The sequence below is a fragment of the Panthera leo genome, chromosome F2 (genome assembly GCF_018350215.1).
Source record: "Panthera leo isolate Ple1 chromosome F2, P.leo_Ple1_pat1.1, whole genome shotgun sequence".
Classification (NCBI taxonomy): Eukaryota; Metazoa; Chordata; class Mammalia; order Carnivora; family Felidae; genus Panthera; species Panthera leo.
In genome coordinates, this window is record NC_056695.1 from 49,496,832 (window position 1) to 49,523,340 (window position 26,509).

General features: G+C 33.5%; 1 protein-coding gene across 5 annotated transcripts in view; it reads left to right on the plus strand.

Moving 5' to 3' along the window:
- Positions 1-26,509, plus strand: part of RIMS2 (regulating synaptic membrane exocytosis 2) — a 600,294-nt gene that overhangs the window by 413,338 nt on the left and 160,447 nt on the right. The window lies entirely within an intron of this gene.

The window sequence follows — 26,509 nt, forward strand, 5'->3', positions numbered from 1 at the left end:
CATATTATCTATCAGTCAGTGTTAGGATTTTTTTATTTTTACTCAGTGAAATGGGAAGATTTTCATTCAAGTGACACAACACCATTTCTTTTTGAAATAACATCAATTTAATTGGCATGTTGAGCCTAACCTGAAAGAATGGAGATTAGAAACAGGGAGGCTTTTGCGATAACCTGGCAAAGAGGTGATGGTGGCTTAGATGGCTAGTGACAGGAGGAGTTGGACTCTGGGTAGATATTAAAGATAGAGCCTTAACGGATAAAGGGGAAAACTTGAGAAGAATCATTCGGTGGGCTCAAGTGCTGAGTTTTGGATATAAGTCAGAGATCCCCTTAGACATCTAAGATAAGATGCCAAATAGGTGGCTTAAAACATGGTCTGGACTTCAGGTTAGAGATTTGGACTGTTGGGGAGTTAATCTCATAATAAGAGAGATTTAGGAATGCAAGGCTGAGATCACCGAGAGAACAAGCATGGAAGAGGTTTAGGGACTATGACCTGAACTGCTCTCATATTTAGAAGTTGACAAGATGAGGTAGCAGGGTATTGAGAAATAGGAGGGGAACCATGGAGTGTAGAGTCTCTGAGTACAAGTGAAGAATGTACTTGAAGTGGGAGAGAACTGTTGAGCATGAAACCATAGATTTAGCAGGTAGGAAGTCATGCTAACCTTCATTACTAACAGCTTTGTTGGAGACATAGGCAGTAGAAGGCTGAGTAGAATGGATTTAAAAGACGAGAGAAAGAGAGATGGTGAATATAATGCCTTTGAAAGAGTTTGGCTGTAAAGAGAAGAAAATCAATAAAAATCTGTAACAGAGGGAAGAGATCATAGAAACAGAATACATGCAGGATATGTGGGAAGCTGTGTGCGTGCGCGCGCGCGCGTGTGTGTGTGTGTGTGTGTGTGTGTTTTCTAAATCAAGATCTGCCAGTTTGCTTTGTAGAGTCATGTGGCCCCAGCCATCTGCCTATAGTTTACCAGGGTAATTATCGGTATTCTGTGGCTTTACTCCTAGATTTAGAATGAAGACTTTTAGATTTACAAGGAACCTTATAAATCTTTTCCTAAAACTGCTTTCCTTTGTTAATAAAGGAGCAGAATTCTAGAGGATAATCAGCTTTGTTCAACCCACATGGTAACACATCTCTAGTCTTGACTCCCAATGTAAGCATTTCTATACTGTGCCTCTTCAGATAAGTGACAGTCTCCTTGCATGGGTTTCAACCATTTATTTTCTTTTAACTATTAGCTAATGGTTTAGTTCATTTCAACCAATATGTGCTATTTTCAGTATATGGCACTAGTTGGTTATTGAGAATGCAGTAACGGATTCCTGCTTTGGGGAGGTCTCAAGTTAAAACAATAATAATATATAATAAGAATAACAAAACGGGGCTGGTAAAATTATTTTATAGCATGTCACTTACATAGTGTCTTAAAGATTGTGATATATAGGTATAAAGAAGAGGTAAGTTTTGAGGGGTTCTGGGTAGGTTTTCAGCCTAAGATATTTCTTCCACTGCTTGTCATAGTTTATATTCTGCTCATCTCTGATGGCTTAATTATTTTAATAATAAAAAGCTTTTAGGCTTTCCAGAACACTGAAATCTAAGTGTTCCTGAGGAGACTGACCTGAGCTATTCTCACATACAGATCTTCATAGGCAGAAAGTTAGAGCCTATGAGTGGGGAAAGGCAGGTATAGGGAAAGGGGTACTGTAACATGTGGTAGAGTACTAGGTACCTTAGAAGAGTCATAATGACAAATTCTGCCTTGAACTACCCCTACTCTACTCGTCTACTCTAAATAACGTTGCTTGCTTTGTAGCCGTGCTATGTATTTACTTTCTTTGAAAACAATTATGTCTTTATTTTATTTTGAGAGAGAGACAGAGTGCAAATGGGGGGAGGGCAGAGAGAGAGGAAGACACAGAATGTGAAGCAGGCTCTAGGCGCTGAGCTGTCAGTACAGAGCCTGACATGGGGCTCGAACTCACGGACTGTGAGATCGTACCTGAACTGAAGTTGGACGCTTAACTGCCTGAGCCACCCAGGCACCCCTATAAATTTACTTTCTTAAATAATTTGGTATATTTAAATTGCTCAGAACAATACTGGTCACATAATAAGTACCGTGTAAGTGTTAGCTGTTATTACTAATGTTTCTTAGTGATGTCGTGCTCTGATTTTGCATTTTTAGCACACAGTCTGAAAACTTTCAATTTAAAGTAAAAGCACCTGGTTATAAAAGTAAAACTGAGCCACTTATTCAATAGATACTGTTTAGTAGTTTTCAGGAAATTATTAATCCTGATACTGTTTTTGATCACATAGCTTGCATAAGACACAATACCACAGGGAATAAGTAAGGCTAGATTACAGCATTAGTTATTGCATAACATGCTAATACATTTGTACATGTTTTAATCCATGTGTAAAAATCAATATGCAAATACTTAGAATACTTTGCTCTAAGTCAGAGAACTATTGAAATCACTAGTGCTTTTCAGGTTCTGTAGTGTTTAGAGGACTCCACTGGAAGTCAATACTTGGCTCTTAAGCTCATTTCTACTGGTAGGCCTATGACCTCTGGTAAGGCTTTTAATTTCTCTGCACCTCAGTTTCCTCTTCTGTAAAATAAAGTATTCTGTAAGAATTTTCTAAAGAAACGAAGTGTTTTTGGAGATGTAGCTAATACGATCTAAAGTCTCAAATGGTTTTGCTTCCAATTTATTGTCTATGTTTTTACTGTTATTTGTTAATTTCGTTTGGTTTGGAAACTTAACAGATATAACCTCTAACTGACTATTTAGTGAGTCACTCACTATCAGGTTTATAGACTAAGCCCTACCATGCTACCTATCAAAAAGTCACGTCCCTAAACATATAAAAGGAAAAATATTTTGTCCTTTGAGCCTCAATGTATAGTCATCTACTTTATTTCAAATATAGATAACCTTGCAATGAGAAAGAAAGGAAGGAAAGGAGGAAGAAGAGAGGGGAAAAAAAAGTTTACAAAGGAACCAAAATTAATAAAGTATTTTTGACAGTTTCTGTAAAAGATACTTGCTTCTACAAGTATTTAGGGGCGCCTGGGTGGCTCAGGGGGTTAAGCATCTGACTCTTGATTTCGGCACAGGTCGTGATCTCACAGTTTGTGAATTCAAGCCCCACATCGGGCTCTGTGCTGACAGTGCAGAGCCTGCTTGGGATTCTCTCTCTCTCTCTCTCTCTCTCTCTCTCTCTCTCTCTTTCCCTCCCCTCTCCTGCTCTTTCTCTCTTTCTCTCTCAAAATAAACAATAAAAAAAAAATAAAAATACAAGCATTCTAGAAATTGGAGAGCATTTAGAGTATGGGCTGACTGTGTTTTGCTGCCTCTCTGTATTATGAATGATTCTTGGGCAAGGAGAGTACTGTACCCATGTCTTAATTTCCAAATTTGAATTATATCTAGATAGGAATGGATTTTATATTTCCTAAATATAACATTCGTTGCCAACTAAGGCCAACGACCATTTGACCAAAATTTATATGGAGAAATTCAGGGATATCATAAAACAGCAAGGCATGTATCATATATTTTTGAGCATTCAATCACATCTGTATTATGGAATAGTAAGTCAGTGATGATGAACAGGATGGCTCGAAAGAAAAGAGACAGGACCAATGACTGTTTTAAAAGCGTATTTCAGTAGTCTGCTGTGATGGTCTGAACTATATCAGAGACCACAGTAAAGATGAATAAATGCATTTAAAAATTTCCCTCCTCATTCAGTTCCACAAACCTAAGTGAATCAGTTGTAGAAGTTAAGAGTACTTCCAGATAAATATTCTAAAATTTCTTTTCCTAGTCCTTCCTTCTTGGAGGCCATTTCTCCTTATTTTACTTTTCTTTCCCTTTTTTAAAAATTGTTTTTAATGTTTACTTTTTTTTTGAGAGAAAGAGAGCACAAGCAGGGGAGGGGCAGAGAGGGAAGGGGGACACAGAATCTGAAGCAGGCTCCAGGATCCAAGCTGTCAGCACAGAGCCCAACATGGGGCCAGAACTCATGAACCTCAAGATCATGACCTGAGCCGAAGTGGGACGCTCAACCGACTGAGCCACCCAGGTGCCCCGTACTTTACTTTCCCTTTTGCTCATTTTATTCTCTACTCCCAAAGACTCAATTGAGTAATAACATTTAGTGAAAAACTCCCTTCTACCTCATACCTTTCTGCATACTTCAGCCATTGTTCAAGCCATACCACCACTGACTTTCTAAACATAATCCTAAAGCTATCTTCTGTTTGTTGTTGAAAACAATATAATCTTAGGAACATGATATTGGACTAGAGAACGAGCACATATTTTGGACCTTGGCTCAGGGCCTGCCTTTACTATGTACCAACTATGTGACTTTAGGCCCTTAACCTGAGTTAGTTCATCTGAGAAAAGGAAATCTTAGCATATTTCTTTTATTCCCACTGTGTTACTTTGAGAATCAGATGAGGTAATGGATGTGGGATGGTTCATACAGTAGATAACTATTCAGCTCTTTGTTTTCTTACCTCTAGAAACCAACCGCGTGATAGAAGCTCCTTTTTGTCTTTTATAGCATTAAATACAATGCTGTATGTGGGAGCACATTGAAACATACAGGATTATATAAATGCAGTCTTATTAATGTAAGAATCTGTGCTCTTTAAACTGTAGTATTTGTAGGATTGGCTGCCTAGTGTGATGAAAACTAGCTGGAATACAGTTATTTTGAAGACATGTGGGTTTCTTAAATGTCACTTAAAAACACACTTCATAGTTAAGTCTTCATGAGTAAAATCATTCTTTACATTATCTAACATTGGTTAAAGATGTCTTTAAGCTTTCCCATCTACAAATTAAATTCACAACTGAATATCTACTCAATTCAGTTTTAAAAGACTCAGAGTACTAGTAAAAAAAAAAAAAAAAAAAAAAAAATATATATATATATATATATATATATATATCCCTCCAGAACAAACTTTTTGTCTGTACTTGAATGGATTCTTTCAAAGTGATACTTGCCAATTAAATTACATGATACATCTTTGATTTTTTTACTTTTTACCTTTGGGTACTGGGTATACAGTATCATGGACTTGCACTTTTTACTTAAATTTCATTTTAAGTTTCATTATTATTTAACATTAAGGAGATTATTTTATTTTTTAAATTACCACAATAGTCCTTTAACAGAAAAGACTGTCTTTAAGATGTTGCATCAGTGATATTTTTGCTATTTTTATTTAATATATCTAAAACAATTTTCAAACAATTTGAAGATTTTCCTGATACAAAACTAGTTTGCTTTTAATTACTGTAAATATTTCATTTTAATGATGTGACCTGTAGTTCAAAAAGGGCTTAAATATGGCTACCTTTTAGCACTGGCTTTTGGGTAATGAATGAATTAATGAGTCAGTAGTCACTTCTGTTCTTTTTGTGACTTTAATTATGTTTTAAAATAGACATTTGAGTTTCAACAAGCATTTAATAATAGTCACATTTAGAACTTTTGGAAAATCTTCTAAACTCTCGGTGTCCTACTTTCATCTCTGGTTTAGGTACTCTTCCATAAAATCTGCCTCATCAATCTAGAATAATAAGAAGCAAGAGCAACCCTGTATTTTCAGAGATGAAAATAACCTTTCAAATTTTCAAGACCAGCTTTCTCACTTCAAATATAACATCTAGGAGACCAAAGAGACTATGAAACTTGCCTAAGGTTATACACATAGTTAATAGTAGAAATGTTCCTAGAAACCACCGTGGGTCTCAGTCTGGTAACATATCTATTACATTTTTTTGTCAACTGTTGATAGCCTTGATAGCCTAAGTCATCTTTCATTGTTACACTGGCTGACATTTATAAATTGATGGTTATGGAACTTCTTTTGTTATTGACGTGTAATAAATTTTCAACAAATACTGGCTAATTTCACTCTGCCAACACAAGACAAATGACTTTAAACAATTTCTCTTCATCTAAAATGTTTGTCAACTCAAAGAAAATGTTTAAAATTAAACATGTCATGTGTTAAGGTGTTTTTTTTTTTATTCCACCCTTCAGAATATGCTTCCTGCCAATTTACAGATAGGCTGTACCATTTTCAAAACAAGCCCTTTCAACCTCTACATACATACTCAATCTTACTTCAAAAGTAGCATGTCTTCTATTTTGTAACATTACAAACTATCAAGTGGTGAAAGGTGTAACAATTCTAAAATGACAAATGTTTAGGGTTTTAGCAATTGTGATTTTAGAAACAAGTCTGTAATGCTTGTTAAATCTTTCATATCATGTAGGTGGGTAACCAAATGCAAGGAATACTTTGTTACTAATGAACTTGTTATTTTCTGCAAAATGAGGGAATTGGTCTCTTGATTTTGGATATTACACATTAATTTGGATTAAGGGGCAGATGATTCCTTTATTCTTATCGCTTAACTAGAGCATTGGAAGTTATTAGAAAATTTGTCTGTTCTTTAAATGTTTTAAAATTTTTCTTTCCACTAGCAGTTGATTGAAATGTAGCATCTCTATCTAGCTTGTTTACCATTTCAGAATCCTATATTGCATCTTTAGCAGATTATTTACCAATTGGAAAATCAGGGTATCGATGATACACCTCAGTGTTACTTTAATACTCCCAAATCAAGGAGTTTGTTTCTTCACAGGAGCCGGTTCATGTGGGACCAGAATAAAGTGACTTAGTATTAATAACATTTATTTCAGGTTTAGGAACTGAAAAACCCTTATAATTGATGCAGTTGATTCTAGCAGATATGCTAGAGATGGCCTATTTTCCCATCTTGACAGTGATTTCATCTTCCTAGCTATGTTTTGCTTAGGTCAATATTTTAAGATGTTAGTATTCCATTATTTATGGCCAAAGGAGGATAAGACACCAGAGGATTTTGTATGGCATGGGGAAACCTCAGGGGATTACAACTATACGTCAATAGTAACCAGCTACTCATAAGGTAGCTTTAAAAATGTGAATAAAAAACAGGCAAGTGTATGCATAAGTGCTTATGAATGCTACTGAGATTAAGATTAAATGGTGGTCAGTGAGTCTTTTGGTACATGACTTACAAGGCCCTACATGAACTGCACTCCCCCACTTCCCATTTTATTACCTTTTTAACCTCATCTTCTAGTATTTTCCCCTTCATTCACTCTGTGCCAGCCACAGAGACGTCCATGCTTTTCTAGAACATGTCAGACAGGCTCTTACCTCGGGACTTTTGCTTGTGCTGTTCTACCGATTGTAATGCCTTCTCCCCAAATAACTGTATGGTTTACTCCCTTACTTCCTTCCTTAAGTTCTTTACTCAAAACTTGCCTTCATGACTACCTTATTCAAGCTTCCATCACACCTGGCCATTTTTTTTTCTCTTACCCACTTCATGTTTGTCTTTTGAGCACTTACACATTTCTAAGTCATAAACCATTTTACTTGTTTATCTTGTTTAATCTATTTCTCCTACTAGAATATAAACTTTATGAGAGCATGGATTTTTGCCTTTTTTTGTTTATGGTTATATTCCCAGTGCCTAGACGTGCCTGGATTATAATAGGTGCTGAATATATATTTGTTGAATGAAAAATATTACATAATACTACAAATAATTCTGAATAATCTTAGATAAGCCAGGTAACTCATATTCAATGACACCAAACTGTTAGTAGTTTCCATTGAAATAATATCCTCATTGCACATAAATTTTTCTGTGGTTTAATGAAAGTACTGAATAAGGTAGCAAAATAACTAGTAATTTTATCTTATCATATATTAAAATGTATTTGTAGATTTTCTCTTGATATCTTTTGAGGTCTCTGCATTTTAATTCCATATAAACATTTTATTTCACCATAATAACACAATGGTTAGCAAAACATTTATTTCTAAAAGAAATTAACGTTATTTAATATCAGCCAAGGAAAAAAAAAACTTTGTTTGCCAAACCATTTTAATTATAGTTTTTTTTATATTTTGGCCCTGATCGATTTTTATTGAAAATATGTTTTGGAATTTACTGGAATAAATTTTGGTGCTCTGGATTTTGAAATCAAAAAAAAAATTCAAATGTCACATTCCTGTATCTAAAACATCGACTACATATTACTAAGAGTTTATGGAAAAGCATAGGGGGAGAAGTCTAAAAAATAATTATATTCCTGAAGTATTTTTAGGCTCTTTTTGCACACATTCTCTATACTTCCGACAAGGTCTGATTATTGTTTTTTGATTTATACTAGAAGTCACATGGGAAGACCAGAAAAAGGTGAATGGTACAATAAGCGATGACAAATCATTGCCGAAAAAGAAGCACCAATCTGAGTCAGGTTTGTCAGGGTTTGGAAAACCACTGAAAGCATGAGACTGTAAGCATTGCATTTCATGCTTTTTAAATATGTGTGTGCTTCTCGTACCTCCTTTTTCTCATTTTGGTGTGAACTTCATAGTGCGTAGAACCTATTTAATTAGAATGGTGAGCACTTTATTTCAAGATTTGTTTAGAAAATGAATTCTACATAGTTTGGAAAAAACAGATTTTTTGTCATCAAGATTATTTCTACAGGAGAAGAATTGACTAATTTAAACACAAATGGCCATTTATATATTTGGCTGTTTTGACCCAAATGGAAGTACCTTAATGGAAAGGTATCACAATATATAATTAAATATAATATATTTATTTATTAAATTTATTAAATTTAATATATAATTAAATATAATATATAATCAGATACAAATATACTTAATTAAATTACCTTAATAATGGAGAGGTATTATTTGCATCCTTAAAAAGTACTGTACAAAGCTCCAATGATACTGTCAAGACATTAAACCAGATATTGGCAATGACTTACTTACAACTTTTGCAGCTAAAAATATTGCTACAATAAGGAATGGTAGCGTATTGTGTGAATTCAGTAGTCTCTTCAGTCCATTATTTCTATGAATGAATTGAAATAAAGCAGTTTTATTTTCCTCTCTTTCTTTTCTTATTTGGAGAAGTATTATTAACTAAGTAGAAAACAAAAACTTGAACCAGGAGTAAAAGGCAGAGGTAATCAATAAACTGAATAATCAGTCCTAGTTCTAATCAGTAATTGGATGAGAGTACACATTGAAAATTTCATTCAAAATTTTAGGATGTAAATGGCGTTTTTGATAGTGATATTATCATTAAAATGACTGTGTCTATAGTAACAGTGTTAATGTATTTTTAAATGGTGACTTAGTTCATCTTAGGTCTCAAACATTTAGGCTTTAAACTATGTCAGTGTATAAATTAAACTAACTTATTTGTGAGTATTCACTGCTATTCTGTTGTATGCCAGGCATTGTGGTTGGCACTGAGTTATTGGCATAAACAACATGGATACAGCAATTGCCCTCATAGAGTTTATATTCTGGCAAAAATACATAAATGAAAAGTAATAATACTAATGATTAAGTTACCACAGTTGTGATAGTGCTGTTAAGGAGAATAGGTTGCTTCGAGAAAAAGTAGTATGTTACCTAAGTCCGGAAAGAAAGCCAAAATGGCTTAGTCTGTGAATTATCTTTTAGTAAAACACATACTGAAAATTTAGTAAAATAAACTGGAATTTACTTTAGGAATCTAAATATATTTATAAGTTGTAAGAAGAATATCTTTCTCTTTTTCAAATTTTCAATTAAGAATCACAGTTTATTTGGGTAGTAATTATCTTAATATACTTAATGGGATTCAAAGGTAAACAGTGTAAAATTAATGATTACTGTAAAACTCTTCCCTTGCTATATTATGTGATATGAGTTATCCTTGGTCATAAACTATTATTTATTTGTCTCCTTTGCCATCATTCTGATTACATAAATAGATTTGTGGCCCTATATATCTATGCAAATAAATTATGTTGAATATTAAAGTCATGAAGCAATGCAATGTTTAGCTAAAAAAAATTTTTTTTAAAGCTCACAAACAAAATTTTTTAAATGCCCTCTAAATATTATTAATTTGTATATTCTCACATATAGCATATATTTTTTTTTATCCCTTTAGTCTCCTAATTGAATATAAACTTCATGTGTAGTACAGGACAATTAACGTAGTTAGAGTTCTTGCTTTGATGTCATGATAAAATGTTTATATAGAGTTATCTATTGTTGGCAATTGTGCATTTTCCTATTTACTGGGAAATTCAAGCTGGTCCTGGAAATTCACACCCTACATGTCATGAGTAAGTATGTGGAATGCTAAGGCAGTAAACACTGCTAAATGTTAGTGTCCTTAAATATTTTTGTTTGTTTCTATAAGTAAGGTAGGATATGTAAAGAATATTTTTCAATTATTGAAACTTTGAAGTGATGGCATGAGAGGAAAGTAGTGGGATATCAGGTGGGGCCAATTACATTTCAGTGACATGTTTTGAGCATGAGCTGTATGGAACGTATGTTTGGAGTCATCCTTTATTTTATATTTAAATACATCTATGATGCTAATAATCTATTGATTTACTCAGTGTTTAATACATCATTTTCATTCAGTAAAATCTAAGATACCATCTTCCATTAATTGTTAAAGATTCTTCATCAGAAGACTATTGTAGTAAACCTGTGGTATTAGAAAAATTTTGTAAAGACTTGAACCCAAATCTGAGATGCAAAGTCAGCTATGTATCAATAGCCTGTATTGTTACATTTTTTGTTGCTGTTTTATGAAAGTCTGTGCAAGAATAATACCTGGAAATTTTTTCATTTTTAGGATGTATACTAACAATGTAAAAAAGTCATTTGCAATTTTTATTTTAAATCCAAGACTATAGAACCAGAGGAATACATGGCATTATGTAGGCTAGAAAATTAACCAATATTTGGATGAACTGTAAGTATTATGGATTAGTATCTTTTTTTTTAAAGAAAAATCTTGACATCTCAAAAAACTAGACTGCCCTAAGGGGATTATCAGCCAAAGGGGTGATATATATTCAATATCTCTTACTTAATTGATAGTATAGATGAAGGTCCCTGGGAAACATAATGATATTTATTACATTAATATCTTAGTTATGAGCATAAAATATAAAAATCATACAAATGATTTTAAACTTCAGGTTTTATGGATAATGTTTAGTGTAAATCACCAACATCTTCCTTATGTAGAACGTGGATTAGATTTTGTTTAGGCCATAAAGTTAATAAAACATTCTTCACACAAGTCAGGATTTTTTGAGTATGGAAAATCTGTTGTTTATTTTTTCAATGAGCAATCTTATTCTAGACTAGAATACTGTGATCGATAATAATGCAGTATTATTAAACACTGAAAAACTTTCGTCTCTTTTCACTTTGTGAGTTATCTGTTCTTATAGTAATTGAAATGTATCTGAGAAAAGAGCATATTTTACATAAAATATTGTATCTCATATTTTACTTAAACTCATCTGACAAAAAACTTTGGTGGTAAAGCTAACTTTAGTTAGTCATACTGAATGAATGTTTTAGAACTGATATAGTTTCTCCAATTAAAGATCTTGGACTTAAGTAGTTCAGAATGTATTTTGAGATAACAATTTTAAATGATTTCTGAAACATTTGATAATTAATTGGTACTATTCATAAAAAGGTTACCTGCCTTGATTTGTTATTTTCTACGTGTAAAATATACTATATCTAGGAAAATTTTGAAATGACCTGGCTCCCTTTATTGTAATTACCCCGAAACCATGATGGTGCCACTTACTTTGCTGTTTCTTATCTGGAAAATAAGTCTGTGCTTCTCTGGGAAAGTAGAGGACAGTGAACTTCTTTGTTGGGTTACTGTTACAATATTTTGCAAGTTGTGTTTTGCGACATACTATAGCATCTTGTATGCATAAACCCTTAGTTTTAATATTATATGATTTAGTTAATGTATTAACCTTTAATTTTTTCTAACATGGATATCTCCATATTGTATTCTTTATGGATCTGTAACTGTGGTGAAGGTAGGGATTTTTTTTTTCTTCTCCCTTTGTAATTATGCTTCATGAAGTTTATCTTAAGAAAAGTAAATATTCAGAGTTGTATTTTGTTAGTGAATTTAATACTTGACATTTTTTGAGTATTTTGATGTTAGGGACTTTTGCTTCCCTTTATTTTTTAATATTTTAACACTTCTTAATAGTAGAAACAATGTTTTCCATCTAAATCAATAATCTAAATTAGTCTTCTAGTTAGATGCTAGTCTAATCCATCTAATCTGGAAAATCGCATCAAGGCTGTGTTCTTGGGCAGTATTAGAGACTGGTAATTTCTGGATTGTTGTAGAATGAATATATTTTATTTTTGATAGAAAAAAAAGTAATGTAAAAACTAAGTAAATATTTTATACAACGCACATCAACTGATGGGATTTCAGAATTAAATACTAATGATATCTTCAGATGTAAACATAGCATTCTTTGATAACAACTATATGTTCCTATCGATAAAGTAAAATTTCATGGTTTATGCATTCCATTGCTTAAAGTTGGATCAGTTTCCTCTGAACATAAAGATAAGCTTATAAGGCCAAGCTGGAATTCAGTGACTGTCTTTTTAATGATCGTGTGATGGAGTTTGAAAGTCAATTATTTTAAGCTCCCTCAATACATACTCTGGGCATATTTTTCTTCCGTATTTAAAGCTGCATTATGTGTCAGACCTCAAGGACAGAATCAGAAAAAAACAGTACAGCTAGGAATGAGAACGAAGATGTTTAAAAGATAAACATTTTTATTAGTGAGCTTTTAAAAATAGCAGAATATTGTAAAATATTGTACCGTGCTTATTTTAATAGGTAGAAGTTATTATAAGGGTTCAATAACTTTATGGTTGTTAACAAAACTATGGAAAGTAATAATTAGTTTAAAAAATAAACTCAAATCACTTGGTTGAGGAATTTTTCAACAAGATTTTGTCACAGTGGAGCAGTTTTAGTTTGAAATCAGTAAACTTGGTAAACATTTTGTTTTTATATTCTAGATCCATCCTGACCTTTGTGTCATTGAGGCTCTCCTACTAAATAGTTGCTTATTTAGGCTTCATTTTGAAAGGTATCTCTCCTGACCCCAAAGAGACATTCTAAGACACTATGACTTTTAAAAAGCCCTCATAACTGATTAGTTTTTAATTAAGTGAAAGTTCTATTATGCTCTTAAAGTTCTGAGGCTTCTGTTTGATTGCCAGGAATCTTTTTAACAGAATGCTTACTCCTGAAGGACACGTGTTTATTCAAGTACAATTACATCTGATAATAGGACCAATATTATATCTGTGGTATATGATGTTCAATGAGAACTTTAACCATCAACAAAGTACACCCTCGGTAAAAACTGCATTTTTGTATAAACAGGCCCCATATATATGCCTTTTTAAGTTAAGTTGATTACAGATGATTATTTCTCTTTGAACTTGAGGTAATTAAGTCAAAATATAATAAAAGTTGATACATTATATTGGCAAGGGAAAATTTTTGGTTTGCACAAAATTTTGCATAAAATTTGACATCGCATTCATTCTTATGAACTTAATTTTTTTCCAAATAAATTAATGAAAGTAATTATTTTATGTATTTATCTTTAGTAGATTTTTAAAAATTTTCAGAACCAAAATACAGACAACTTTAGTAGGTATGTAGATAGATAAATAGATAGATATTGTATTACTTTGCTTGATTAAAACCCCATTCTTTTTCAAGTTTACCCTTTGATGCACCTATATTGAAAAATATTTGTCAAAAATAATTTACCTTAAGTGAAGAAATGGTTTTATGGGGCTTATGAAGTATTCATTATATTTTTAAGTGTCTATTTCAATATAATACATGAAAATATTTTATTTCTTCTTTGTTGGCTCATATGATGGAATGAACCAAAAAAAAAAAAAATACTGTACATTCTCTCTACAAAGTCTTTAGCTTTCTAAGCTTAAAACTATGAACCAAACACAGTTATGACAGTAATGGATACATAAAAGAGAGTATACTTTTACTATCCTTAACTTCTTACTATCTAACTGGCTATTGATAAAAGGAAGCTTTAGAAAGAGTTCTCATGACAACTGCCATTAAAATGGCACCTAAGAGCAGAATGTTTATGGTATAGTAATGATCAAAGGAAAAGTAGGGAGATAGGAACTGTGGAGGCAGTACTCCGCTTCTTCAAGATTTACTGAAGTCTGCAATTCATTAATAGTATATGTGAAATAAGAATTTACAGTTTATTACCATTTAAATAAGACATAGCTGCTTAAATGATAAGGTTGAACTATAAGTTTCTCTTTTAAAATGAAGCTGTTTTAATACAAAGTATATGTAATACAAATTTTAATAACAAGGAAGACAAAAATGTCAAAAACTTTTAAAATATATTTTGTGGAACTGTAAATTATACTTTGAGATGATTTAAATGAATGTTCTATCTGCTAATTAAAACTAAGTGATTTTTAATATAATTATGGTTATGACCTATTTATTAATGGATCATATTCATATAAATGATGGAAAAGTGATTAAATGGGCACTTTCAGGTAGTAGTGAGATCATTATCAAATCTTTCATTTTCAGCCTTTTATGTAATATGAATTTTGTATTTTTGTAAATTAAATTATTGGTGCTAGGTGTTACCATATTCCTGATAAGAGTGAAAGCATCAGTGAACTGCTTGTATAATTATAGCACTTACCTCTTTTAAAAAATATTCCAATTAAATGCTATATAATACAATGTCCAAATCAGGTGCCACCATGAGAAGATTTTTTGTTTTTTCTTTGCTTGGCTTTTTATTTCACATGTTTTTATTGGGTCATATAGCATCTAGTAGAAAGAAAATTGACCTGGTAATCAGGAGACCTCTGTTCTATTTATGGTTCTGCCACTGAACTTGTTTTGTGACCTTGGGTAAGTCACCGAACTCTGTCTGCCTCAGTTATTCTCTATAATTAATGGATGAATTAGTTGAGAAGAATTTTGAATGTTTTGAATCCATATAACATGAAGAACATTGCCTCAGTGCCATTATAAAGTAATTCAAGATACAGGGAAATGCTGGGTAGTGAAAGAAGTTGCATTTATGTTGTTTTTTTATGTTTTCTGCAAAAAAAAAAAATAAGTAACTTTTTATTTTAGAGAAGGAATTCACCTACACGGTCATTTCATCCAAGTCCTATCAATTTCATTTTAACATGCAAGGAAATTATTTTAATAGTATGGTAAACATGTATATAGAGAAATTTTGCCTATGAGAAATAAGATATGATAAAAATCAGAATTAATCTATGTTATTAGTATATCTCTGATTTTTCTGTCTTTGAGAAGTGGGTGGACTAGGTATGGAAAACAAAATATGGCATATATCATATTAATGTATGGCATACATTTCAAGAGGATAGTCAATCCTCTCAACATAGTCTGGTTTGTAATGCAATTATGATGAGATTTAGTGTCCAATTTTGAATAGATCAAAGATGTGCTCAAACAGTAATAAAAATGACATTACTAAATTTCAAAATGTGTCATTCGTTTTCAGTTCTCTGTAATTCATGCTAGAATTTCTCCTTTTTCTAAGAAAACAAGATTTGGTCATCTTAGCAATCTTTTCCTAGTGGAAAGTTTTCATTTTCTCACTCTTCAGAAAAAGAGATAAGTTTGTTATAGGAAAGAATCCTCTTACGAGTTATAATTTCAATATGTCAATGTGCGAAGTATATTTTGATAGAATACGTTTTTCTATATGTCACTCAAAAACTATGATATAACTATTGCAGAAGTGAATGTGGTGCTTTGATTTAAGAATTTTGTGGTACCTGATTCAAAGCTAAGAATGCAATTAAATAGATTTTGGCTTTGTATTTATAGTGTTTGTCTGTGTCAATCATACTAACTCACTAATATCTTTGGAAGAAATTTTTTCCTAGAATGCTGAGTTTAGCAGATATCTCCTGCTCTCAATCACTGTGTAAAATGTCTTCTGAACTTCACTAGTAGAGGAGAAGGAAGTATTTCCAAAATGTGTGCCATATCTATCACGGTAGATATTGGATTTTGATGGGCAAATTTAAATAGAGCTGTCAATGATGTGTTATATGGTGTGTGTAATAATTTTCTGAATAAATAGGTATTATAAGGGAATATGATCGAGTAAAGTTTGTGGAAATTTGAGGTTATTAGGAATTTTTAATATTTAAGTAAAGCCATATCTTTCAGCTACTCTTTTATACTGAGTTTTCTACTTGATAACTCTCCATAATATTTTTTATGATAATATTTTGCTGTACTGAAGTAATTCCGTGGAACATTGGCCTGATAGCCCTACTTTATTTTCATGTGTGCACTCATGCATTTGGGATAGTTGAAAGGTATAGAAATCTGTTGGAACTATTTTATTGTTCTTTTAAAAGTCGATTCAGTTAAATTATTTCCTTTAAATGACAATTAAAAATCCTAAAAGCATTTTCACAGATTTTAAATGGACTCAGGAATGTCTTGAACAATATGGTCATACAAGTAACATTGTTTTTACTAATGGTATCTTTCCTCAGCATCAGTGTTCAGGATTGGGGCTGTCCATAAATAATTGTAAACTTTTGAATCCTCTTTATTTCTACACTAACTTTATTTTTCTGATTCTGCTAACCCATAATAGCTTAACCAATTCTCCATCAATTCCTCCGTATTATTTTTTAATTTTTTTGCATATGGTACGTATTTTATTATTTCTTCCCTGCAACTGTGTACAGGATTCTTTCTCAAAATGATTTGGGGCCCTTTCCTTCAGTGTCACTTTTTACCTCTTGAGTACATCCACTCACACCCATCTCCTTTGTCTATGTCTGTCCATTACACGATGTGATCACAGAAGAAGTGGACTCCACAAGGAGAAGACATACAGGTCTGTCTCTTCTGCTTTTCTTTGTTACTTTTTCATTTATCTAACTTGTTTTAGAAATTCTTTACTATTTTTTATTCATTTCATAATTTTTCATTTTCCTCTAATATAACAAAATGTTAAATCTTGCAGGCACTTTTATTTTAGGTAGTGGTACATTCAACTGTTAGCAGCAACCGCTCCAATTAGATTGATAAAAAAGAAAAAGATTAATATTTACATAATATGTACATATATGTATATGTATTTTTTCCATAACTGGGTAACTAACTCCAGATCCCAATATATGTATCTATGTACATACATATAGGCATACAGTATTTAGTCATTGAAATTAAAGTAACAGATTAATCGTATTTCGTTCTTCAACTTATTTTAGACTTAAACCTTGTTTTCAACTTTATGTTACATAATTTTAAAAGTATCTTATTTTTATCATGAGTTCTGCAATGTGCTAGACTGCGGAGAACACTAAAGATCTAATACATGTCCTACACATGCTATCAATATCACCGAGGAGTTATAATATGTGGGGAACATGCTGTGTTTAGGTGCCAGTGTGGATGATTCTAACAATATGTTCTGCAAAGCTCTAAAGTCAAATAAAATCTGTTTCAACTAGATGGCCAGAAAAGACTTTATGGCAAAAGTAACACTTGAACTAAATCTCGAACGTTCATTCAACACTCATTTCTTGAACTCATGTGATGTGGTACTGTTCTAGGTGCTGGAAATAACAGGACACACGAAATAGCTCCCCATCCTCGTAGGCTTTTTGTAGAGTGAATCTGACGAGTAAATGCAATAATATTACAGGTGCTGTGAGAAATCTATATGTGTAGAAATACAGTGGAATCACAAAGGACGGTGTGATCATTTCCACCTGGAAAGTATGGATATTAGTTCAAGAAAGACTTCCTAGAAGACATAACATATGAATTAAACATTAAAAACTAGAAAGATGTTGTCCTCATGTGTAGACAACATCTCAGGGAAAATGACTTCAAACAAATTTAGGCAAAAGTGGGAAGGGGAGGGTTTCTGAAGAACATGTAGGATATTGACACATGTGAAGCAAGAGAGGAACAAGATTGGATATTTTTTTCTAGAAAGATTACTTTGGAAACTATATAAAAAGTGGACAAGAGCAGTAGAGACAAAAAGATCATTTATGAGGCTGTTTCACAGATCAGTGAAGAGATGATGATGGGGTGACTTAAGGTATCAATAGAGAAAGTAAAGATGTGAAACCTATAGGACCTACATACTGATTGGATATTACTGATGCAAGAAAAGGAGGAATAATTTCAGGTAACTGAAATGTATAGGTAAATGGGGGCACATTTTATCAAGATAGGGAATATAGGTTGGAAAAGTCTTAGGAAAAAATTAAGAATTCAGTGTGAGGATGAACTGAGTTTGATATTCCTTTGGAATATTCAGGTATAAACATCTATTAGAAGTGATTGAATGTATGGGTCTGGAACTCAGCAGAGAAGTCTGGGCTAGAGACATAGAATAAGGAATCAGCATTTAACTGATTCCATTGGAATGAAGGGAATTTCCAGAAGTATATGAAGAATAAGAAGAGAGCCAAGAATCAAAATTCTGGGATTACCAACATTTTTTTTTTACATTTAAGGAGAGGAGGGAAGAACAAGAGCCAGAAAACCATGATGAAAAGAACCATTGAAAGACAGTGGGATATCTAGAAAAGAACAGAGGTCAAGAAAGGAAAGTGTTTCAAGAAGGATATACTCATCAGAAAAATTCAAGAGAAGGGCAACTATTGTTAAATGTTAACCAATAACAATGTTTGTGTAAATGGTTTTAGTGAAGTTGTGGACCGTGGAAGCCAGATGGAAGAGAAGGAAAGAGAGACCTAAAAGAAAAAAGAATGAGGGTGACTGTAGACTAGGCTTCCTAATAATGGCTTGGGGAAGTTAAAATGAAGAGTAGCTATCCTGGAGGATACAAGGGAGAGTTCACCAAAGATATGTAGAAGGAGGATAGTTTACGTGAAGAACTTAAATTCGTGATGGTCTTTAAGGTCGTGTGATTGATTCATTAGCACACTTCAGACAAATTGTTGGAAGTTTGCAGGCAGTTAGAGGAGAAAGAAAAAGGATGAGGGTGTTGAGGGTGGCCTGCAAGCAAAGTGTTTAAAGTGATGTCTGAGATTAGGGAAGATGCTGGTCATGTGAAATCATGCCATGCAGTTAAATCACATTCAGATACAGAGTTTTCCGTGAACTGGGAAAGAAGGGCTTTAATGAAAGAACTGGAATTTATAGAGATATTCAGGCTAATGGAGGCAAGTGGAGAGTGTTATTTTCAGAGATTGATTTAGTGATGCTTAGAATTTTCAGATGTTAGACAATTCCAAATAATAGAAAGATACAGGGTTTGATCCTGGGGGTGAATTTCTGAAGTGGGGCTTGGACTACAGTTTGGAAAGGAAAGGAAAGCAACAAACTTTTTTTTTAAATTTTTTTGAATGTTTATTTTTGAGAAAGACAGACAGACAGATAGAGCATGAGCGGGGGAGGGGCGGAAGAGAGAGGGAGACACAGAATCCGAAGCAGGCTCCAGGCTCCAAGCTGTCAGCACAGAGCCCGACGCGGGGCTCGAACTCACGAGCAGTGAGATCATGACCTGAGCCCAAGTCAGTCGCTCAACCAACTGAGCCACCCAGGCACCCCGAAAGCAACAAACTTTGATGTTAGAATTTTTATATAGGCATTGAAGAGCCACTGACGCCCTAAGTGTGACAGAGAATGGGTGAAGGAAGGTAGGGCGGAAGTAGACAGTAACAGCAAGAAAGTATAATGGTATGAACATAAAAGCGATAAATGTTACATGGAATTAGAAAAGTAAACATGTGAAAGGAGAAATGCAGACATAGAAAAATGCTGGTACCACTTCCAGGATTCCCTATTACTTAAAGTATAGGATTTTGAGCCGTTTCTCCTCAAATTGTTTCGGACAGGTAGTGTTCTTGTTGAAGGGGCAGCTTTCCGTTCAGGCTAACAGGTGAGATGAGCATTCTGTGATGAGGCTGAGAACGCATAAGATTTAATGAAAGGCTTCTGGGTTCAGAATTCGCAAGTGGAAAAGATTTAGGATGTGGGCAGCGATGCAGGAAGAAGTGGAGAAGGAAGCTCAGGATAGGTGTGGTTGACAGTACAGATTGGAAAATGTTAAGAATAGATGGTAGGATAGGGAAGAAACGAACTACTGAATATGGTAGGGGAGAAAACACGGAGAAAAATAAAGACCTTAGGCTAAGCTTTGGGAGGGGGAATTCAACAGCTTGAACAAAGGAATCTCTATGTGATGCATAAAGGTAAAAGAAAAGTACTTTGTTGAGGGAGTTTGAAAATTAGGAAGAGGAGAAGATTGATGATGGAAGCAATTTTTCTTAGGAAAAAAAAATACTAAGACATATGTGGAATGGTTAAATTTACAGAGGAAAGAGAATGTTCTTGGTTCGAATCTCATGTCCTAAGTTACTTTTAATTTTTATCTAAACATAATTTGAAGTCTTTCTTAGCACAGACTTTAAAACTGCAGTTGTAGCTATTAATCCTTCCTTTCGTTCTGGTGGGAGGAAGCTGGGGTGAGCTTTCTCAGCTGTAGACTCTCAACACTGTAAGTGGGGACTTGGTCTGTATTCGCTAGCACTGAATAAAGGATTCCACAAACTCTCCAAAGCCTAAAGAAAAATGAGGACCAGTGCATTCCCGTCCAGAACAAAATGAGAGTAAAGAATGATAGAGATGGTAATGAGAGCTTCAGAGAAAAAGGAGGTAATTTTAGAAGAGAGAACAGTAAATTTTGTAACAAGCAACTCAGATGGATTTCCAATTGTTTAATAAAAGTTAGATGAAGTTAAAGCTTTTCAAAAACTGACTCGAGACTGTGACCAATAGAATGTAGTATATTAAACTATCATCACATCTTTAATGAATATGTAAGTTGATTATTTTTCTCAATCAATACCACCTATTAATACTTTGAGCCAAAATGTGATGGAAAATAATTTCGTAAGGCCAGTCATTTTCCTGACATATTAAGTTGAAGTGTGTGTTTTGCATTTTATACCGTAGTCGAAGGACCTTTATTTCTATTATAGGTCCAAGTATAGTCATTGGAATATAATTCTACACAGTGAATGAAGGAATGGAGTTTGATCACACATTTTGAAGCAGGAAAAACTCACTAAGTTTAGCCCTTGGCAGATAAAAATCAGGTTTCTTTTAAATGAGAAGAGCAAGTTTTATTAGGGTTTACACTTTTCTTCTTAACTCTTGAGGAATTTTATATGATAGGGCACCTGAGTGGTTCAGTGTGTTAAGTGTCCAACTTTGGTTCAGGTAATGATCTCAGGCTTTGAGAGTTCAAGCCCCACATCGGGCTTCACGCTGACAACATGGAGACTGCTTGGGATTTTCTCTCTCTCTCTCTCTCTCTCTCTCTCTCTCTCTCTCTCCCTCTCTCTCTCCCACCCCCCTCAAAATAAATAAGTAAACTTAAAAAAAATTCATATGACAATTGTACCTTTTTAGATCATTGTAAAACAGATCTTAGAGACCTTTTGAAAGAGAGCTAATGATACAAAAGAGATTTAAAAAATACTATTTGGTAAGTTCCATAAAACAGCATCTGCTCATGTTTTTAAATTCAAGTGTGAACTACACATCTTGCCAGAATTACTTCCAGAGCTGGTCTAGGGCATCTAGCAGTCTTAGTGCTTGTGTAATATATGTTTTACTCCTAAGGAGATCTCAAAAACAACAAATGTTTTTTCAGCCATATTTCTTATAATTCCTTAGGTGAATTATTATATTATAATACCAATTATTATATTATTATGTTAGCCAGTTATTACATTATTATATTTGGTTCTGTGCTACATCAAAAGTTTTAGAAAATATGTTAAAAAAATTACGATTTCAGACTGGCCCATTGGTCTGCCAGGTCTTAATGTTAATTTGAAAAGCTTAACAGTTCAAGTTGAATAGATTTTAAGCGCTTCTTAATAAAAACACAATTGGGAATAACTAACACATACTTTGCATTGTGATTATAATTAGTTTCTAATTTTTAAAAATTTATTTTTAATTTTTTAAAAAACTTTCCAATTCTTTTGAGATATAATCGACATATAATATTGGATTAGTTTGAGGTGGTGCCTGACTGGCTGTTGGGGGAGCACGGGACTCTTGATCTCTGGGTCGTTGAGTTCAAGCCCTAGGTTACATGGAGATTACTTAAATAAACAAACATTGTATACCTTTGAGATATACAGCACACTGATTTGAATATGTATAAATTGTGAAGTGATTTCTACAATAAGTTCAGTTAGTATTCTATAATTCTTAAATTTTTTTTTTAAATGTTTATCCATCTTTGAGACAGAGAGAGACAGAGCATGAACGGGGAGGGTCAGAGAGAGGGAGACACAGAATCTGAAACAGGCTCCAGGCTCTGAGCTGTCAGCACAGAGCCCGACGCTGGGCTCGAACTCACGGACCATGAGATCATGACCTGAGCCGAAGTCGGCCGCTCAACCGACTGAGCCACCCAGGTGCCCCAGTATTCTATAATTCTTAATAAAATTATTACTTCACTTTCTGTTAGGGTTAGCTAAGGCAAGTTTTTCAAAATTAACACAATTACAGTATTATTTTTAGCATGAAAACAGTTTCTCTTTTTTGTTTTATTTCTGTGATTATTCTGAATGTTGCCCATTGAGATATATTATTGCAAACCTTCATTTTAATTGTTTTCACATTTGCATGGCATATATGACATGTTTTAAATGCCATGTGCTTTCACTTGACATCTTGTTCTACTTGTGTTATTTCTTAAAAGGGAAAGAGAAGTAACATTAATTGTGGCGGAAATTTAATAAATCTATAAATATGTACACATATAAACACACATATAAGCTGTTACTGAAATTTCCCTGAATCTTTCAGTCATTGATTCATTATCAGTCTTATCATTACACTCACATTCTACCCATTTTTAGGTACTTTTTGTGCATTGATTGTATCCTACCTACATTTAATGGACTTGGTATTATTGATGAAAGTCTAAGATATAGATATTTAAGGTTTGCTCAGTCATGAAAAACATAACTCTCTAGTAGACTGAAATTGTGCCATAAAATGTAAATCAGGGTGCCTGCGTGGCTCAGTTAATTAAGCATCTGAGTCTTGATTTCGGCTCAGGTCGTGATGTCCTGATTCATGGGATCGAGCCCCACCCCTCACGTCAGGCTCCGCACTATTAGCTTGGAGCCTGCTTGGGGTTCTCTCTCTCCTCTCTCTCTGCCCCTACCCCCTTTCACTCTCCCCCAAAATAAATAAATAAACATTAAAAAAAATGTAAATCAGTTTCTAAAGAGTCATGGAGTGTCAACTGTATGATCAGTACTCTAGACACAGCAGCCTGGAATGTTTTATGTAAGTTTAGGTTTAACATTTTATTAAGTAATATTGTGATATTTTAACCAAAAAAAAAAAAAATCAAATGAAATGACATAGGTGCCTGTATATGTGCATATATATAAAAACATATCACATCTTATGTGAAAACTCCTATTAATAAAGGATAATACTAAGACTAATTTTCTAAAGCCTATAAATAGTCAAATATAAAAGAAGAGGGTTAAGAAAGTTGTTGAAACGTGAAACAGTTGGAATGCCCAAACGTGAAATAAGAATGGTCTGAGTAGTTCTTCCTCGGGTGGTGGGAGGGAAATTGGAAAGAAGATTTGAACAGGAGTCAAGAGACCTAGTTTTAGCTTCGGTCTTTCCACTGAGCTGTGTGATCCTCGACACGTAATTGGAGATCTTTGGGTTTCAGCTATCTCACTTAAATTGAGGTTTGGAATGCACTGTTTTTTAATGCTTTATGGATGTAAAATTCCATCTGCCTTGGAAGATACATCCTGAATTTAAGAAGTTACTGCTGAATTCTCAAAGCATTATTCGTGCACTCTAAATACCTTAGCATTCTATTTTACCTTGGCCTATTGTCTACCTTAACTCTCTTTTCTGAAAATTTCAGTTATTGGGGAAAATATGTGTTCCTGTAAGAAATGTTAGTCTGAGAAGCAGTATTAGAGCACAGACTCTGGAACTAGACTCCCCGATCAGCACCACCGCTCCTGTGCTGCGTGATCCTGAGAAAGTTACTCTTTGTAGATTCCTCAGATACCCCTTCTCTAAGACAGAGATAATAATACCGTATCAAAGGGTTATTGTATGTATTAAATTTATTAATATATAAACTGTAAGTTACTTAAAAACTGTGTCTGGTACATTGTAAGCATGATGTAAGTGAAGCTATTTTTTTAATTGTTTCATAAAATACATTAGAAACCAGAATTTTTATTTTGAGTCAAGTGTACTGAAGCCCAGGCATTTTAGTCATCCAGTCTATAATACAGAATTATTTTTGTTATATGCATTACAAATATACGAGTTTGTGGCTTCTAGTTTAGGACGTAGCTGTCATACAGACCTGGGCATCAGAACCGCTGCACCTGTACTGTTGAGCGTTACCATTTCTGGGACAACAGAGTTGGGTAGAAAGTGTGAACATTGAAATCAGATAGTCTCAATTCTTATCCGGGTTCTGTCACTCACTAGGGATATAACTCTGGGCTGCAGTTAGATTAAAGGGTTAATTATATTTTAATAAAATCATGAAAAAGTTTTTCTCTGAAAAGAGAAAGCCTTTCTAAAAATAAAAGTAACGAAATTTAAAAAGAGAGACTTGACTACAAGTCAAGTTATACCTTGGCAGGTATAAACTTCAGAAGATTAAAATCAACATAAACAAATTAGAAGGCAAACAGCACACTGGGAAACATATTTGCAGCAACTCGGAGTATTAAGAGCCTTAATGCCTGAATCACTTTGACAAATAAACTATGTCCTCTGTAAAACTCTAACAGAAAAATGGGCAGAAGACGTACAGACATTTCACCAAACAGGAAATTTAGTGGACAGTAAATGTATAAAAAAAAATTTATTCCAAAAAATCCCACATTTTTATTCCAATCATAACCAAATAGATAAAGAAAATGAGATACTATGTTTCACCTATTTTGAAAACAATGCTTTAATGCTGGTGAGAGTGTGATATAAGAGTGGCAGCATAATTTACTATAATCTTCCTAAAAAGTAATTTTTCAATAGAAATCAAGAGCCTTAAAAATATTTACAGACTTCTGCTCTGTTGGAAATGAGCTCAGATAAAAATATATGTATGAAAGTTTCACTAAGGCATTATTTGTAGCAGCGAAAAGGATGTTACCATGAATGTTGAATAATGAATGCGTATGCAACCATTTAACTGAATAATGCTATTAACAGAAATTACAAGCACTTATTTTGATTTTTTTTTTGTAATTTGAAAAAAATTGAAAGCGATAATATATGTAAGGAACTTGTGACAGAATTTTCAACATACTAGAAAGTAAAAAGATGATAGTTCCTATTATTACTACTAAATCAAGTTATACCAAAGATTTCATTTTTCAGACATATGTATAATGTAAATAATGAATAATAAAATTGAGTCATTATTTAAAATAAGAATAAAAATAAAACAGGAATAAAATTCCTAAGCAGAGACTATTAAAATCTCTGTAAAATGGCCCAATAATCTGTCAGCTTGACTATGTTAGACTCAAATCATTCTCTAGGTATCATAACGACATATTAAAGTGTCCTCTACCATATATGCTTATATAAAGGAAGTTATTCCTGAAATTCTTACTCTAGTGTTATAAAAGTATTTCACATCTGAAAAATTCATTTGTTCAACAAGTATCTACTAAACATTTTCATATACCAGGCGTATTCTAGGTGCTGGGGGCATAACAGGTCTCTCCCATCATGGAAATTATACTCTTGGGAGAGCTAATAGTCACTAAACAAGGTAAGTTTAGATTGTTATAATTCTATTTAAAACCCTCTGTGCTTAGCACAGCTGGGGTGGGAAGGCATATATTTTTGATGGAGGGATCCAGGAAGTCTTTCTGAAGAGGTGATTTTGAACTAAAACAGAAGAGTAAGAAGAAACAAAGTATGAAAGGAGCCAGGAGATACACAACTAAGATCAAGAATTAACTTGTTTTGAACAAGCTGAGTTTTGGGCACTGATGGCATATCCATGTGGGGATCGCTAGCAGATAACTAGAAATGTGCATTATTATTATTATTATTATTATTATTATTATTATTATTATTATATCTTTTGAGAGAGAAGGGGAGAGTGAAAGAGAGAACAGAGGAGGGGTAGTGAGAGAGGGAGAGAATCCTGAGCAGTCTTCTTGCTGTCAGCACTAAGCCTGACACGGGACTCAATCTCATGAACCATGAGATCATGATCTGAGCCGAAATCAAGAGTCAGACGCCTAACCAACTGAGCCACCCAGGGGCCCCCAACTAAGATGTGAATCTCAGGCTTACAGGAAAGTAGATGAAGGTAGTAGCCTTCAGCATTAAAGTGACAGTTGAAGCTATGGACTTAGGCAGAATCACTCAGGAATAGAATAAAA